Source organism: Anser anser, assembly GCF_964211835.1.
Source record: "Anser anser genome assembly, chromosome: 2".
NCBI lineage: Eukaryota > Metazoa > Chordata > Aves > Anseriformes > Anatidae > Anser > Anser anser.
The window spans coordinates 86,462,827-86,480,810 of record NC_139721.1 but is presented as its reverse complement, the minus strand read 5'-3'; the positions used below and the strand labels follow the sequence as shown (position 1 = coordinate 86,480,810).

The window sequence follows — 17,984 nt, the reverse complement described above, 5'->3', positions numbered from 1 at the left end:
TAGCTGACACGTTGTTGTTCATATTATCAACTTAGGACCTAGCAAATCAGGGTATGCTCCTTCAGTTGCTGGGACAAAATCTTAGTTTGAGCAGTCTTTCCATTAATCTTTAGATGCCGTTATGTAAACCACAAACAATTGTAAGCCCACGTATAATAACATAGTATGACTATCCGTGGTACCCTGAAAAAGCAGCAAAAAGCATTCTCAGCAATGATGCGCTAAATCCAACTACTGTGTCCTCAAAGTGGCCAAATGTCAACATCTAATACACTGCTTTTCTACTCCTTTTCCTAGCAGTGTATCTGACTTAGTGGTCTGTTTTAGAGATGTCTTAGCAGATGAATTGAACTTCACTCTTGTATTCTGCTATTTTCTAATGCTTGATGTTCTGAAGGGATAAACCAGGCCTTTGCTGTTTTGGACTTTGTTCCCAAGAGAAAAATTCCATGCCATTCTCATTTAGAATAACATGGAGTTCTAATAGACTTTTGAGACATATTTTTTTCCAAGTACAGTAAAAGTTCATTATCTACCACTGTGAAACAAGCAAGGTTAATGTCTTCTGTTGCTGTTTCATCTTGATAGTATACCAAGCATTTTTTACTAGATACCTACTTTTCAAAGGAAAAAAAAATTTTGAAAGTGTGTTTAGATTTACAGTGGCTGTAGCAGAACATATACGACTAAAATTAGTCGTATGAAGTCGAATGAAGTGTTGTGACTTCATTCATATACCAAGCAGGCAAGGTACACACAAAACACTACTTGTGAGTTCTGTTGAGTCTAGGAAACAAAAATGTATAATTTCAATTTCCCTTTATTGTTCTATGCAATTATCTAATTACTGAAGTTTGTACTATATCATTGCTCGTTGCAATTTTGAACAACAACAACAAAAAAAACTCCCCCCCCCCCCCCCAAAAAAAAAAACAACGGAATAGCAATGCAGAAGTAAAGAGCAACTCTTAAATATTTTTAGGCATTTGCATAGTTTGAGTCATAGTGTACACCAAAGCCCTAAACAAAACAACATTATTGTTTTTCTGCCTTATCTCAAATTGTATTTCTGATGCAACTTGTAGCAAATCTGTTATCTGTAACTTCTGAGCCAGATGCCTGACACTTTAGGCATGCCCATAAACAATATCTAATGCATTCAAATGAGACTGTTTAAAACTTGTTCTTCCCGTGCACATGTTTTGCTTGTTTTAAGCTGAACTAGATGACATTAAGGTAAGAAATAATTATGAGACCAATCTCATGGGGCTCTCAGAGTACTTAATTTGCACTGACTTCAGGCCATGCTGCCAGAAAAAAAGCCAAAGAAGCAAAAATGTAATGAGATCTGAATACACTAATTAAACTTCCCAACCCAAAGGGTTGATATATACAAACAACTGTTATATTTGATGCTGCTCTACTTTATTACTGTTTTTCTAAGAATTTCTCTGCATCCATATGTGGCTTTCAGTTCACCGTTTTGATCAGTGCGTCAATAATGCTTTGTGAGGAGAAAATGTTACTTTTTTTTTCCCTTTTTGTTCAGTAATGAAACAATTAACCTGTGCTGCGACAACTCTCAAACTTCTTAAGATAGGTTTTTCTTATCGGGTCTAGTAATTCACTTCCTTGGAACCTTGATCTATGTGCTTGGTATTTTCAATAAAATGGCAAGTCCATGTGGAAACAGACGCAGTGAAGCATCCAGTCATGAACTTGACCTTTTTTTTATTCTGCTGGTTTGATAACATTTTTGCAATATGAGAGACCATTTTTAACTTAGCCAAAGTGACATTTTTACTTTTCCATGTACAAACAAAAGCAGAAATGTAATTTTATTGTGCCTTACTTTTCCCGTTGAACTGCCTAGACCTTTTCAAATACCTTTCCAGATTATCAAAAGAAAGCAAAATTATTTTCTTCATTGTGATAGTGTTTCTGTACTTTTACATAGACAGTGCTAGATGTACAATTTAATAATTCACACAAAAAAGTCACTTCTTGCCAGCTGCTTTTTTCTCCCAACTATGGTGTGATGATGACTGAAGTAGTAATTTATGCTATTATGAAATATATTCTGTATAGTCCTATGTAGTTTATTTTTGACTGAATAACATAGATGGGTAAAATATTACACAGTTTTTCTGTAACTAAATTTCTTTAGTTTGTTTTTCATTTAAAAAGTAGCTACTCCAAAAGCATTTTGAAACTCTTTTTGCAAATGTAATAACTTACTGAGGTTGGCAGGGACTGTGGGAGATGGCCTAATCTAAGTCCTGCCCCTGCTCAAAGCAGGGTCAGCTAGAGCAGGTTTTGCACAACTGTGTCTAGTTGGATTTTTAATGTCTCCAAGGAAAGAGACTCCACAACTTCTCTGGGCAACCTGTACTAGTATTCAAACACTGTGACAGCAAAAGGTTTGGGGTTTCTTGTTCTGTTTCACTTTTGCTTCTTAAAACATGTAGGTAGAGTTTTATGTATTTCAGTTGGTTTGTCTTCTCAGTGGGTGCCACTGAGAAGGGTCAGGCTCTCTCTTCATAATCTTGAGATCCCCCTTGAATCTTCTTTCTGATGCTCAGCAGTCCCAGTTTTCTCGGCCTCTCCCTGTGTGACAAGCGCTCCAATCAGTCATTTTCAGGGCCTTAAGTCATGCCACAGAAAAGAAAGCTGTGTTTGCAGCACAGGTTCAAGATTCAAAAAAAGCAACCTTCATAGAGGGCAATATGTCTCACAGATCTCATTTATGTTCAAACAGCAGCTACAAGATTTTGTCACTTCTGTTGTTTAAAGAAAGAAAAACAAAACGGAAAGTTGAAAAGTATCATCTGGTCTATCTTGTTAATTTATTGTACTTTTCCTTTAAAACAAACGTGTGACTCCCATGTAGGTGGCTGTTAAGAACAGTGCTGTTACAGAGGAGGTGGCATTCAAGCTACCACCCAGTGATGAAGAGATTTTGCGTTGCCTTGGCACACAAGAAAAGGATGAGGACAAAGATGTTGGTGAAAAGCTTTATCCAAAGAGAATGGCATTCCAAACGGGATGCCTAATAAGCAGAGAAGTTGATGCAGGGAGGTGGGAACTGGATGCAGCAGGCACCTGGGAAGACAGACTTCACTTGATCTTAGTGAGCCATCTTGCCTGTGCTTCTGAGGTGTTCCCAGCTGAGCAAGGCAACTACGGGCTTGTTTGTATCTATCTCCTTGGATCTCAGCAAGAAGTGTTACTCTCCAAAGGGAGAGCAGTTGAGCGACTGTTGCCCTCCTCTGTATCCCTCTGACTGTAGTGCTGTGGAAGGAGGCGAGCAATGAGATTCACAGCTTTTCCTCTGAGCAGCTTCTGTTGCTGTACGATGCACTCAAGGAGGCCCGGTGGCTGGTGTTTATACTCATTCCAGTCATGCTTAAAGATTAGTTTCAATCTCAAAAGAAGAGGAAGGTATTATTTCTTCTTTCCTTCTTCTCCTTTTCTTCAGCCAATATAGCCAGGAGTGGTGTGTCAGTACAAGATCCTTACAGCCTGTACTGTCTCTTTGGTTTTTGTTAATGTAAGCATGGGGAAAGGTAGGGAAGAATTTCCTTGCAGAGCTATGATCCAGTGGAAAGGACAGATAAAATGCTAAGTTGTAAACACTAGATTGAGATGTCTGTTAGTACTAACATTTTGTTTTATTGCTAGCAAATAAAGTAATTAGCAATGATTGAACTTCTGGTTACTACTGTCTAATTGAATTACTTCTTAAGAACAACAAATTCAACTGTGGCAGTATAAGTGAATGAAATGAATCCTAAAATACGAATTCAGTTAATTTATAGATCAATTGCCTCTTACTGATTACCTTTTATTATCCTAGCTTCGTCTGGGCAGTTAGAAATACTGTTTTAAACAATCTGGGAAATCTAACATTTTTTCCTTAATGATGATCCTTCTCTTAATCAATAGGCAGGATATCACTCCCTTCCTCTCTTTACAGAATTTGTGGTGTGTTTTTTTTTTTTACATTCTGCTTTACTCTCATTTTAAAGTACCCAAGGAATTCCAGTTTGATCTAATTTCTTCAAGGTATTCTGATTCTTGATCTGCAATGTATGTATGGAATACTTGAGAAAAATGTGGATTCAGCTCTTCCTGCATATACATAGTCACCTGTGTATAAATAATCATAATTCATATTTTTTCCCATCGTGTGCTTGAATAAGGGTTAAAGCATTATGTCTGGAGTGCTACCAGCATTCCCTTTGGGCTTTGATACATCAGCAAATAGAACCTAGTGAGCCAGCGGAATTCAGTTCTAATTGCTTTAATCAGCAGGGTCAAAACATAGTCAAATTATCAGTGATATTCACAGTCTGCAGGTTTTTACAGTGAATACAAAACACTGACGCAGGATCTGGGATGATTCACTTTTGTAACAAAGTCTTGTAAATACCTTAGAGTAATCACCAATGTAGTAATAAATTTGATGATCAAACAACTATTTTTATTTCAGAAATTTTTAACAGTTCTAAAACTCTTTGCTGTTAATGCATTAGTTGCATATGTTTTTACTACCTAGAAACTACAACTTGCATGTTGAAAAATGACTACCTCCAAACAGAAACATTCAGTAAATTGGGGTACACATGAGAAGAAGTGCTTAAATCTGCACAAATTGTATTAGACATACATTTAATAGCATTGAATGGATGCTTAGCATAGGCACAGAAAGCCTCTGTGTCAAGGGCAATGGGTGGTTCATGGAAGGAAACGCAGGAAGAGAGGAAACATCATCCAGAATTGTGGAATCTCTTTAATGAGCCAATAGTGATTTCAAAGATTAAGATTTACCGAATTAAATGTCAAGTTATGACAAAATTAGATCATTTTCTTCCTTAAAGGTTGATAAATCTTTGATTTTCTTTTTAATTCTGCTTTTAAAAGAATAAAATAATGTGTTTCTTGTTACCTAGTTTCGCTGCTGCAGTCACTGACACAGGCAAAGCTTCCATTTAAGCACAAAAAGCAGCCTAAAAGGAAAAGGGATTTTCTTCTTAAAATAAAAATATATGACATGAAGGAAACTGGAATTTCATATAATGCTCTGTTTTCACCAATGAGTAAAGAACTAAATGAAAACATACTTCCATTGCATCCGATTATTTTTCCCTGAACTTATAATGGGTTGGCTCATAAAATTATTGCTTCTTATGATATTTAGTGATCTTTGAAAGAATAGTAAGTAGAAATGTTACCCTTAGACATCTAACATTACTCCTAACACTTCATGAGGGGTGCAAGAAGTAATACAAATACTGAAACTTTACATTTCACAGAACTTGAAAATATTTCAATTGGCAAGTGAAATTCTTCATATCATTGCGGTGATCTACATTTGATGTTCATACATTCTTTTGCTGAAATAGTTCAGAAATTTACATCTTTTCTGAACCTAGTCACACCATGAGAACTGACTTCACTACTTTCAGTCCATTTGTTTACCTCTTAGTAAATGCATGAAGGATCTGTGAAAGTCCTTGCAGTGGTATTTTACCAGTTGTCTGTAAAACTTTTCATTTCAGCTTTGCTGGAGTTAACTCCGCAGTAACAAGACAATAATTTGTAAGGAGACGTAGTTCTGGCAAAGCTTCTTGGAAGCTCATCTGAATGTATGTGTGTGAGCTCAAGACCTTCCAGTGCAGTCTGGGCAATGATCAGTCAACACGGTGGTATAAAAGAACAGCAGGCAGAAGTGTGCTTCTGAAACCTTGCCATGGTCTAAATAAAAGCTCCACTGATAAGCTCCACTGATAGATTCATAACTACAGCAGGTATCATAGCTGAAGGGCAAGTACGGGTTGTAGCAACTCTGGGCCTGGGCGGTTAATAGGGAACCCTAAAAGTAGGATAGATGGCTTTCAAAGGAAATCCAGTTGTTTGCAACTATTAATTCTTCCATTTAAAGTTAATAAAGATGTCTTTAGGTTTGTTTTTTATTCTGTGTTTTTGCTGCTTCTGTACTTTCCATCCTGGGCATTATATAGCAGCTATCTGGTCACTAACAGAGTAAGGTTTTCTTTTAAATTATCAAAGCAAAGATGATGGCGGGGCTTGGCTTCCATCTGCTGAACAGGAGAAACAGGGCCACCTTATCTCTTAACGCAGTACAAGGATGTGAAATACTTTAGATAATCTTTACTTCCAGATGAAAACCATGCTTGCTTTTATATTTGGAACACACATTGAATATTACAGACAGGTCCAGTGGGGAAACAGTTGTGGTAGGTTTTTTTAAGGAAGAGAGTCTAAGGCCACAGCAGGGAGTTGTGGCAGTGTGTGACAATGTGTTGGTGCTCTGCTCAGTAAGGGACGCACGAAGAGGAAAAAACAGTTTGGTCCTGGTGGTGTTCTGGGTGAGCAAAGGGAAACCATAAAATATCAGATGTTATCCTTCTGTCATGTGGGCCACAAGGATGGATCAACCAGGCTAGAAATGGAGCACTTGATGACAAGTTTCTTTCTGTTCTTTTCACCCTGCTCCCTTTAAATCAAATGCTACAATGCTCTGAAACACTTTGTAGGGGATCTCTGAGTATGAGCATGGAGACAAGAAGCTCTGTTGTTCAAAAAGTGAAGTGTGAGTGGGCTTCACAGAAGGAAGTCCAAGGAGTACAAGGCAGGGCCCAAGTAAGGCATACTAAGGTGAAGAATTAAAACTTACCTGTTGTGATGGGGAAGTACTTAGACAGGAAAAGGAGAAATAGATACTTAATTGTATGGGAACTTAGTGTGTGTTTGGAAACATCAATGCATATCATCAAAACATTCTGTATCAGTGGAAGTATCTATTTTAATAAATTCTCTGACCAGCATTTTTATTTTTATTAGCTCCAACAAGACTTGTCAGGGCAAACAGTCCTATCCTTTGACATGCTCATTTCAAATCCTTTACCTCTTCCATTGCCAGGTGTTCTGGGCTGGATTTGATATTTTGTTAAGCAGTTCTCTTGCAGCAGGAACATAATTCTTAGTTTTAATTGTTGAACAACACCAATGGGTCCATGTAAGTGGATGTCTTGTGGTTTTGATCTGAGAGGGTGCTTTGTCTTACCTCTTAATAGTCTCTACTAGAAGGACAGTGCACAAGCACTTGCAGATTTTTTTTTTTATGTACTGATAATATATTTCATGTTATATTTGAGGTAAATCATAATGAACTGTTGAATTCATCCAGTCAACCAGCATGCTGTCAGGTTAGACCATACTTGCAAATTGAATTCTAGACCCTTAACCCCACTGACTGAAACTGACCATGGAAACTAATTGTAAGTTAGTTCCAAGTAATTGTATGTGTTACAATGGTGCTTAAATATGAAGTTGTGCATTCAAACAGACCTAAGGCTTCTGAAAGTTAATTACGGCTGTTAAGAAGACAACATTTTTACTGTAATGTAGTCAGTTATTTTGCCCTGTAATAGGCCTGGTGTGTCAACCAAAGCCATTCATCTTTATTCCCACTGTAAGAGACCATGACATTTTAGTATGTTGAAAATAGTACTCCCCAGATACAAATAACCTGGAAGGAGATTTGGTAAGTAAGGGAAGAACAAAAGGCGAGGTAAAAGTCTATTATGTCATTACTGATGTTCTTCTGAATTTATGCTAAAACAACATTCTTCTGATTGCAGAGGGGGTTAAATAAACTTCTGGGTTTCCTTTATTCACACATATTAACCTGATTATCACATAATTCTGCAGTGTTTATTCTTCTACAGGCACTGCATTCCTGTCCTGGGGGAAAAAAAAGGGCAAAAAAAAAAAAAAAATCCTTTGTCCTCTGTTCTTAGGAAGGCTTTCCATGACTTGTGTAGCTCTCAGCATGAGAAAGTTCTTACCTTATTTATTTATTTAATTTTTACATGTAATAAAGGAAATGTCTTTTCCATTTGGTATTTCTTTCCAAGCTTGCCTTTGTGGAAGAGACGTGAGATGGACAGGAAAAGTAATTTATGAACTATGGACTCTAAAAGAGATAAGAGATTTTTCTGCCTCTTCAAGAAGAACTAGAAAACCAGAAGATACCTGCTTCAATTCTGAAACCATCTTCATTTGTCTTAGTCCATAGATACCTTTGCTTAGCTATTTGTTAACGTATCCAGAAAGATCTAAGGTGTATACTGCACACAGAGTTGTGTCGTGTAGATAATTAACTAGTTACTTGACCAAGAAATGTTTTTGTGTGTGACTTGGGGAGAAAAAAAAAGTTAGACTTCGTTCTATTTTAATGCGAAAGTCCTTTTTGGATTCTGTGCTGCTTATGAGCACTTTCATCTCTGAATTTGTGCAAGGCTGTATATTGTTTTGCAGTAAAGAAACAAGCAAAGAACAGATCAGAATTTATAAAAGTGAGATTAGGAATATGTTGCAATTTACTTATTTTTATTAGCTTTTGGTCATTACATGTTGCATTTTCTTTTTAAGTATCTGGCATGTTTTTCAGCTTAACCTTTTCTATTTGTCTTTTTTTTTAACTGAAATGTGTGTGTTTAGTTCAAATAAAAAAGGCGCTTAGTATAGACTTTCTTTGGTCCAATAAACCAATGATGGATTTGGCTACAGCTCTGGAGCTGCTTCTATTCATTTTCTAATAAGTTATGATACCTCATAGGTTCTAACGAACTTTTCCCTGTTTAATTAGGTGTCAGTTAGAGACGCCACTCATGACTTTTCATGTTAGTGGGAGATGAAATACTGAAGTAAGCTGTGGACTAATTAAAATTACCTTACTGGGAATAGCTTTTTGCACTCCACTCTAAAGTAGGGAAAATGGATTTGTTTGTAGCTCTTATGAAAAGGCACCTTAGTAGTAATGTGGCTTGGAATAAAACCTTAAATGCAGGGCCACTAGGCTTTTTTTTTTTTAGTTGTTTTATTTGATACAATACAGGGTGCTGAATCAGCACCTGAAAGCATATACAACAAGCTGCATTTTAAAATTAATTTTTTTCCTTTCAATTCTGTTTACAGAATATCTCAGAATCACCTAATGGCTGCTGATGAAAATCAGTTTTCCTTGAAATTTCTGATTAAAAACCTCAGTGGCAAGTTTGCATGTCTTTTTATAAATGTGTACAGTTTGCTTTCCTTCGTGCTTTTCTGTATATAAGCTATTGTGCACAGGATATTTGCTAAACTAATCAAGAGTATTATTTAGCCTTTAACATATGAATAAACCCTTATCTGTCCCTGAAGATCTTACTTGCTCTTCTCAGAATGTTTTTTTGCCATGAGTTCATCATTCCTGAATAATGGATTACCAGAATTGTACGGTGTTTGGGACCACCTACAATTTTTGTACTTACTGGTTTCTTGGCCTTGTAACTTTGTAATCTTTGCTTAAAATAGCACACTCAATGTATTCTAAGGTTATAGTATAGAAGGTGTTTGGAGTTAGCCTCTAAGAACATAGCAATTGTGATTTATACTGCACAAGTTCTCAGTTATCTTGCTCTTCTGTAACAGTCTAACCCTAACCAAAAAAACTAATCCTCAGGAAAGTTTATTAAGTCTGTATCTCTCATGAAATACTTTTATTTTTTTACACAACTCTTTGTCATCTTCTATTTTGCAGGTTTGCCACTAGCGTGTGGTTAGTGTGGTTTCTGTGTTTTTTGTTTTGTTGTCGTTGTTTTTGTTGTTGGTTTTGTTTGTCTGTTTGTTTTTTGTTTTCTTTTTGGTACGGAGGGTGGGTGGCAACAGCAGTGATTTTAAAACTCCCTCACTTCTCAGGGTGAAGCAGTAACTTACTACATTTCCCTAATGAGAAGTCTATTACTTCTGATGTCAGAAGAAAATGTGCACTACCTGCATTACTTTAGGGAATGAAGCATCAGCTTCTGACACCCCCAAAGTTCTACCAAATAATGTTGTGTTACAAACAGAGCAAATCAATAATTCCTGAAATACCAGGGTTTCTCTGCTGCCAGGGATGCTGTGCTGACAGATCAGCTAGGTGGTCGTTGTAGTAATTTACATTGTAGTGATGGCTTGATTGACATTCCTGCTTGTAAATACAATTCATAACTGATTTGCAGACTTTGTCTTTTGTCATGGACTGATTAAATTTAAAATTGTCTTTCTCACAACTGCTTATTCATGCTCTGGGGCTGGGAGATGAGTGGTTTATACTCATTGATAGAGACCTTCAGGAAGGACTGTGAACAATGACTCAAACCAAGCCCGAATTAAGCGACAACGCATTGGGAGGTTGTGTATCTTCTGCTTCAATAAATTTAGTTTTCCATAGCAATACTTCTTTGTATTGTAGGACTGTTAAACCAGGTTTGAGGACTCGTGCTAGATAATTTTTTTAATAATACAGGGTCATAAATTAACAGTAGTTCATCGAATCATTTGTGATACTTTGTTCCAGCTGTAGCTGGGAGTATGACCCTTTGAGGAGAGGCTTATAAGAAAGTATTTTTAGAAGCAGCATGCTGGTAACGGTTACAGTTCTGCATAGCACAGCCATTGGAAATAGAATCATAGAATATCCTGAGTTGGAAGGGACTCATGAGGATTATCGAGTCCAAATCCTGGCACCACACAGGTCTACCCAAAAATTCAGACCATGTGACTAAGTGCACAGTCCAAACGCTTCTTAAACTTCAACAGGCTTGGTGCTGTGACTGTGTCCCTAGGGAGCCTGTTCCAGTGTGCGACCACCCTCTCAGTGAAGAAGCTCTTCCTGATGTCAAGCTTGAACCTCCCCTGCCTCAGCTTGACACCATTCCCACAGGTCCTATCTCTGGTGACTAAGGAGAATAGGTCGACGCCTGCCCCTCCACTCCCCCTCGTGAGGAAGCTGTAGACCGCGATGAGGTCCCCCCCTCAGCCTCCTCTTTCCAGGCTGAACAGGCCAAGTGACCTCAGCCGCTCCTCATATGTCTTCCTCTCTAGTCCCTTCACCATCTTCGTCATCCTTCCTCTGGACACTCTCCAACAGCTTCATGTCCTTTTTGTACTGTGGTGCCCAGAACTGCACACAGTGTGCTGGTGTGACCTCACCTGGAGCAGAGCGGGACAATCCCTTCCCTCGACCGACTAGCAATGCCGTGCTTGATGCACCCCAGGATATGGTTGGCCTTCCTGGCTGCCAGGGCACACTGCTGGCTCATATTCCACTTGCTGTCAACCACAACCCCCAGATCCCTCTCTGCGGGGCTGCTCTCCAGCATCTCATCGCCCAGTCTGTATGTATAGCCAGGGTTGCCCCGTCCCAGGTGCAGGACCCGGCACTTGCTCTTGTTAAACTTCATGCGGTTGGTGGTTGCACAGCTCTCCATTCTGTCCAGATCTCTCTGCAAGGCCTTTCCATTGTCAACAGAGTCAACAACTCCTCCAAGTTTAGTATCATCAGCAAATTTGTACAAAACACCTTCTAGTCCTACATCCAAATCGTTTATAAAAACATTGAAGAGGACTGGCCCTAAAATGGAGCCCTGGGGGAACCTGCTGGTGACCAGCTGCCAGCCTGATGTGGCCCCGTTTACCACAACCCTTTGAGCCCTGCCCATCAGCCAATTGCTCACCCATCATATGATGTTTTTGTTTAGCTGTATGCTGGACATTTTGTCCAGTAGGATCCTATGGGAGACCGTGTCAAAAGCTTTGCTGAAGTCCAAAAAGATCACATCAGTGGGTTTCTCTTGATCGACTAGATGGGTGATCTTATCATAAAAGGAAATCAAATTTGTTAGGCAGGACCCACTCCTCATGAACCCATGTTGGCTGGTATATGCAATGACTGCATACAGTATTGTAATTTTATGATAGCTGCCATTAATATACATGTGTGTCTGTACGCATATCTGTGTATATGTGTTTAGAGTCTTAGGTGGTCTTAAGAGAGCGCTGTGAAAAGTAATATTTATGTAATTAAATACAAGCAAAAGAACTGTCTTGTGTAGGGTTCTAAAGCAGAGTAACAGCCTTTCAGCCTGCTGCTGTAGGTGGTTTAGGGACAGGGACTTTTTCTCAAGGATGTTTATATTCTTTGAAACCATAAACTTCCCATAGCTAGATAGGAAAATAATTTGCATGTTGCAGTTATGTGGATTGCATTGATTATTTTTTTCCCCAAAAATAATTGTTGAAACTTTTGGTTTGTCTTTGAATAAAAGTTTATCCTGTTCAACCCCTCGGGTAGCAATGTAAATAGATTGCAAATATTTTATAGAAACATCATGTGTAGTTTTACAGAAATGGCAGAAAGCTCAGTAGCCCTGGGAATGTGCTCTATTTAGCCCTATTTAGTTTCGTGAATTATCTTCTTGTTTATCTGTCTTTAGGTGCTAACTTTAGAAAGCTGTTAATAAAAATACTGGCTTATGGTGTGAGAATAAGATACCCTATGGTCATGGACAAGGGAATTCTGGTGAACAAAATACTTGGCTCTATGTCAATGCAATAGGGCATCCAGCTCATATAATAACAATAATTTTGCCTTGGTTATATTCAGGATTAAAAAGAATACAAAAATGTTTCAGAAAGCAAAAGAAAACTGAGAGGTTTAAGTAGTGTTGCTGAGCTGCATGACTGGGGTATGTTCAGCACAGAAGAAAGTTAGTGTCCTGCAGTTTCTTCTCCCATTAAGGAAATTCTGTGCTCGTAATCATCCCTGTTTTTTCCTTGGACCACTCTTTTTTTTTTTTTTTCAAATTTGCAAATAGTTCAGACCCCTGAAGCGAGATGTAGGTTACTGCGGTTTTATACTTCAGTGCTTCTCATGTTTGCTTAGCGTAGCAGAAGCAGTAACACTGCTGAGTTGGAGCCTGTTATCTGCTGATTAGCCTTGCTGAGAACTCTTAAATTAGCACAGGTTTGCTGTGCTGGGAGCTGAGGACTAGTCCCCATGGCATGAGGATGTGACCGTGGCAGATCAGGCCTGAAATCCTGGTGGGGCAGTGGAGCATCCGTTTCACCTGCCATTCCCCAGTAATGCTCTTTCAGTTTAGGGGGGCAGGGAAATCACCCCCCAGAACTAATGCATGTTATGAAGATGCCAATTACTGTTTAAAACAACAACCAAAAAAAGTCCAGACTGCCACTGTGCTTAGTGAGTCATTACAGAGAGTTCTTTAAGCAGGTTAATAAGGTGATCTGCTGCTGTGGATGGGTGAAAAGAGTGCCTTCTATGGTGTGACAAAAATGCCTTTGATCACCAACCGGTACCACAAGTAATCAGTAGCAGAGAAATTTGTTTACAGGAAAGTAACCTTCTGCTCTGGGAATGCCGTCTTCCATGAGAATAGTCCTGTATTTCTAGTGTGTGTGTATGTGTGTGAAGATCCAAAAATGATTTCATGTCCTGTGGCTGAGCAGCTGGAAGGAGCATGTGGTGACTGTTTTTGAAGTCCAAAACATAGACAAAATAATTTGGTTCGTGCAATTAGACCTGGTTCTCTCAAAGATCACAGTGTTTGAGTTACTGAACTTCTCTGTACAACCTTGAATTTACTAAAAAGCAAAACTACCTAAGATCTGCTTAAATATAATTTAGAATATTTAGTAACAAAGTATGTAAGTCATTGAATAAATGAACTAATTTTTAGAGATTCTGATATTGTATTAGTATTTTCAATTTTAAGGGGTCAGAAAAGCTTTGAAATGAGTACTAGAATTTAGCTGCTTTGAACACCTTTTCTTTTTGGGGAGTTGGGGGTGGAGCAAGAGATAATAAATGTTAATGTTAATTAACAATATTTGGTCATCCAGACAGGAGAAAAAACAAACAAAAAAAAACAACTTGACTTTCATAGAATCTTAGAATATCCTGAGTTGCAAGGAACCCACAAGGGTCATGGAGTCCAACTCCTGGCTCCACACAGGACCACCCCAAAATCAGACAAAATGCCTGAGAGTGTTGTCCAAATGCTTCTTGAATTCTGTCAGACTCGGTGCCCTGACCACTGCCCTGGGGAGCCTGTCCCAGTGCCCAACCACCCTCCTGTTGGAGAACCTTTTCCTAACACCCAGCCTGACCCTCCCCATAGCTATCGAAAGTTTTGCTGAAATTCAGAAAGATTACATCAGCTGGCTTCCCTTGTTCAACTAGTTGGGCAACCTTGTCATAAAAGGAATTTGTTTTGTTAAACAGGATCCTCCCATTGTGAACCTATGTTGGCTGTGAACAATGACCACATTATTCTTCAGGTGTTTTTTCCATAACTTTGTATCAGTATTTTAAAGAACAAGGTCTAAGAGAAGCTGGCTGTCTTAATTGAATGATCTTTGAATTGGTCTCTCAAGAGAGGGGGGAGGGGGCAAACAAAAAGAAAACCAAAATCTCAGACAGATTCTGGGCAATAAACTGTCCAGGATTTCATTGTCCTTCTTGGGAAGAAAGATTAATTTTAAATTGGGTTATTAAATATCTAAAGTGGGACTTCAGGTGTTAGTACTATATTTTAAAAATAAATATCGATAGCATCTGTTTAGGTGTGTGAATTTATAGGAACTGTATGACCCTGTACCATTTGCTGGAGACATAAAGCACTAAGAAAGTTGTAAATAAAAAATTGTGAGTCCATTTAAATGACTTTGTTTCCTTGAAAAATTTAGAAATTGTCCAAGGAGTCTGCTAACTGGTAGAGCACAGGGGATTCACTGGATTGTCTGATCTGTGACAACATGCACGTTGAACAAGTATTTCTTAATGATGCTCTCATCTTCATTTAGCCTTGTGGTGTCAGAGAATCCACAGAACTCCAGGTAAGTAGCTCCAAGGATTAATTACAAACTTTAAAGACAAAAAGAAAAGGTTTTATAATGGTCTTTCCCCCAGCTTTCAACAGTTCTATCTCATTACGTCTTCATCTGCCATATTACATGTTTCCTTGTTAAGTGTTGCAGTGTGGATTTGGACTGGGATGAAGCTTTCACTAAAGTAAAACAGACTTTTTATTTGCTGTCTTACCAAAGACTAGCTATTTCAAGTCATTGGTAATTCTTGTAGGTTTTTTTTCTGTAACCAATCCAGTGTGGTGTGGGTTTATATTTTTTTTTAGCCATCTTCTAAACACAGATCCCAGAAGTTGTATATAGTGATTGATGACAGACATGAACTTTTACTTGAGATTCTTGTCTGTGTGCAAATGTTGCACTTTGTCATTAACTGCTATCTTCTCTTGAAAGCTACTGTCGACTAAGTTACTCATCAATACCCATGAGGTAATTCTAAATTAATTCCTAAAATATGCAGAGTAATGACCAGTAGGTTGCTGGTGAGATGTCCACGTTACATGATCACTGAGGTGTATACTTCTCCTGTGATGTTTTTTATTTTTATTTTTATTTTTTTTAAAGTCTGCAGCTTGTTGAATCCTTATTAGAAATGTCTAGAAAATTAATATCAACTCCGGTAAAGACTGATATGGCTATCTTCAGCAGGAGGATTGTATCTTTCTTGAAAGAAGATTTTACAGATAAATTCCAAAGCATCACATAGTTACTCATAGATTGTCCATCACCACCCCCCCCCCCCCAAAAAAAAAAAAAGAGGCAAAAAATCGAAGAGATTTAATGTTTTCAGTAAGATACCAAAGAACTCTTTCTTTTAAAAATATGATATTGCTGCAGCTGTTATAATGGTAGTTTATTCGTATGACAGTATCCCCACTTCAGACAGTCTTTTAAATGATTGCAGGCGAAATACCATAGCTTCAAAAGTCAGTGAAGTGTGATAACTAATCATGTACTTGCTCATAGATTGTCCAATTCAGGGCTGTAGTTCACAGTAATAATTTCTGCTAATGAATATTTGTTTATAGACAAATTAGTGTGTTTTGTCTTGTATAGAAAATATGCTGTAGTAGCTTGATCATTTAAAATTGGTTTCTGGAAATAGTCTCTCTAAATTAGAAAACAGGAAATTATTAACAAAATAACTGAAGTCCCATCTGTGTGGGTGTTTGTGTTTGTTTGTTTACTTTTACTTGAATAAGGGAGACTTCAAAAACAAAATTTAGAGATGGATGCTTGTCATCTTGAAATTTTTGTCTGACTTTTTCTGGCATTCCATCTTTGTTCTTGCAACAGCCAAAAAAGTATATATAATAGAATCACGTCACAGAATGGTTTGGATTTGAAGGGAACTTAAAGATCATCTAATTGCAACCCCCTGCAATGGGCAGGGACACCTCCCACCAGACCAGGTTGCCCAAAGCCCCGTCCAGCCTGGCCTTGAACACCTCCAGGTATGAGGCATCCACAGCTTCTCTGGGCAACCTTCTCCAGTGCCTCACCACCCTCAGAGCGAAGAATTTCTTCATTATATCTAATCTAAAACTATCCTCTTTTAGTTTAAAAAACATTATTCATTTTCCTATCAATACGTAAAGCTATTGACTGTACAGCAAACAGAAAACCCGTGGACAAGATACTATGTTTTAGAAGGTAGTTCTCTCACTTGTGCCAGATGTTTATCCTGTTATCACAGCTGCAGAAATATGAAAATTAAGTTACAGCTTACTAGATAGTTTGGAGATATCCCCAAGTATAACTGTGTTCCTACAGAGGAATAAATTTGAAATATAGATTGGTGTGCTTGAATGGGAAAATGGCGAAACTGTACCCAGCATGATTCTAAGGATTGTCTGCAGCAAAGGGAGATGATGGACAGTGACTTCTTGGAAGGGAAAAAGGAATTCTGTTTTGTAATGGTTATTTGCAGGGGGTGTGTAGCTGTGGTAATTACTCTATTCATGCTACTGCTGTGTGACTTTTAGACAGAGCCATAATGGTAAAGATCTGAAAAGCCTGGCAGGACCACAGTGACTTCACCTGAAATACACCACCCCCCAGCCTTGCCCTCCACCCCCCCACCCCACCCCCCCAAAAAAAAGTCATATCCCAAATCCTCAGTATCAATTACATATTTTCGAGCAAAAGCTACTGCAATAAGATCTACAAAATCAGAGTATATTTGAATTTGAAATCTGTTTAGCTGATTTAATTTTAGTGCTACATTCTTGTTCTAGATAATCTGAAAGATAAATGTATTACTGATTTCTAGCTCCATTTTTCTTTGTGTCGATTGTAACAAGGTGCAACTGGGAATAATTTTTGAAGGATATGCTGGCTGCAAGTTGTTGTGGCATAAAGTGTGGTATAAATCTTTGCATTGCACATTAAAATAGTACAAACGAACAGTCAAAGTGCCCAGTGGTGACAATGCTAAGTCCAGGAACTATTCACAGCTACCTTGCTGTTTTTAACTTAAAATTTGTTTTATTGGGTTACTGTTTTATGACTAGATGAGACCTGAAAACATATGCTGAATTTGTTACATGCTTTGAGTTTTAGAGCTGTATTTGAGCAAGCATGTTCATCCCTGTCTGGTAAGACATTTCCTAGTTTGGATTGTCTAACGCTAATATTTATCCATAATGTTGTGGGCCTTAGGAATTTGTTTGTTTGGATAGGAGACTGTTTAGAAAGCAGAGATAGAAGGACGTAAATGACCCACTCATTAGCAACTGAGGTTACGCTTTGCAGGAGAAACCAAGCAAGCTGAGAGCAGGAGAGAATGTATGGGGTTTCACTTCAGAGGTAGCTAATAGGGTTGGAATCAAAGGAAATGTGGCTGTGAAGAACTGGGCTTCTGAGACAGTTTAAAAAAAGAAGTCTTAAGACATTTTGATGAGCAGTTTTAAGAAAGAAGGGCGGAAATCCAATTAGAGAATTTTCATAAATTACCGATCATAAAGTGAGAAAAAGAAAGGGTGAAGTACAAGTTGGAGTAAATCTAGTCACAAAGGCTGTGGTTCTTATACTTTTTATTATTCATTTTTCTCAACTTGCTGCTGCTGTCTTTTGAAAACATAATCACCAATGTGGAAATAAGTGCAAACAAGCAAAAAAACCCACCACATTTAAGGACTTCAGTATTTCTTGCCTGTCTCTTAGAGTGCTTTATCAATATTTGAAGAACACACTGGGGATGT

The 17,984-nt window shown here is 38.1% G+C and overlaps 1 protein-coding gene across 20 annotated transcripts in view; it reads left to right on the top strand.

Annotated features, from left to right (window-relative positions):
• The window catches only part of LOC310893604 (uncharacterized protein), a 148,049-nt gene that overhangs the window by 117,411 nt on the left and 12,654 nt on the right, over window positions 1-17,984 (top strand). For 14 of the 20 annotated variants that reach the window (XR_014579119.1, XM_083822818.1, XM_083822809.1 and 11 more), the window contains one exon: window positions 14,602-14,751. The exons of 1 other annotated variant lie outside the window; for it this stretch is intronic. The gene's annotated coding sequence lies outside the window, so the exon portion shown is untranslated. Of the gene's footprint in view, window positions 1-7,943; window positions 8,987-9,006; window positions 10,964-14,601; window positions 14,752-17,984 lie in introns of those variants that run through there. 5 more of the 20 variants (XR_014579120.1, XM_083822815.1, XM_083822814.1 and 2 more) reach the window with 3 other exon arrangements.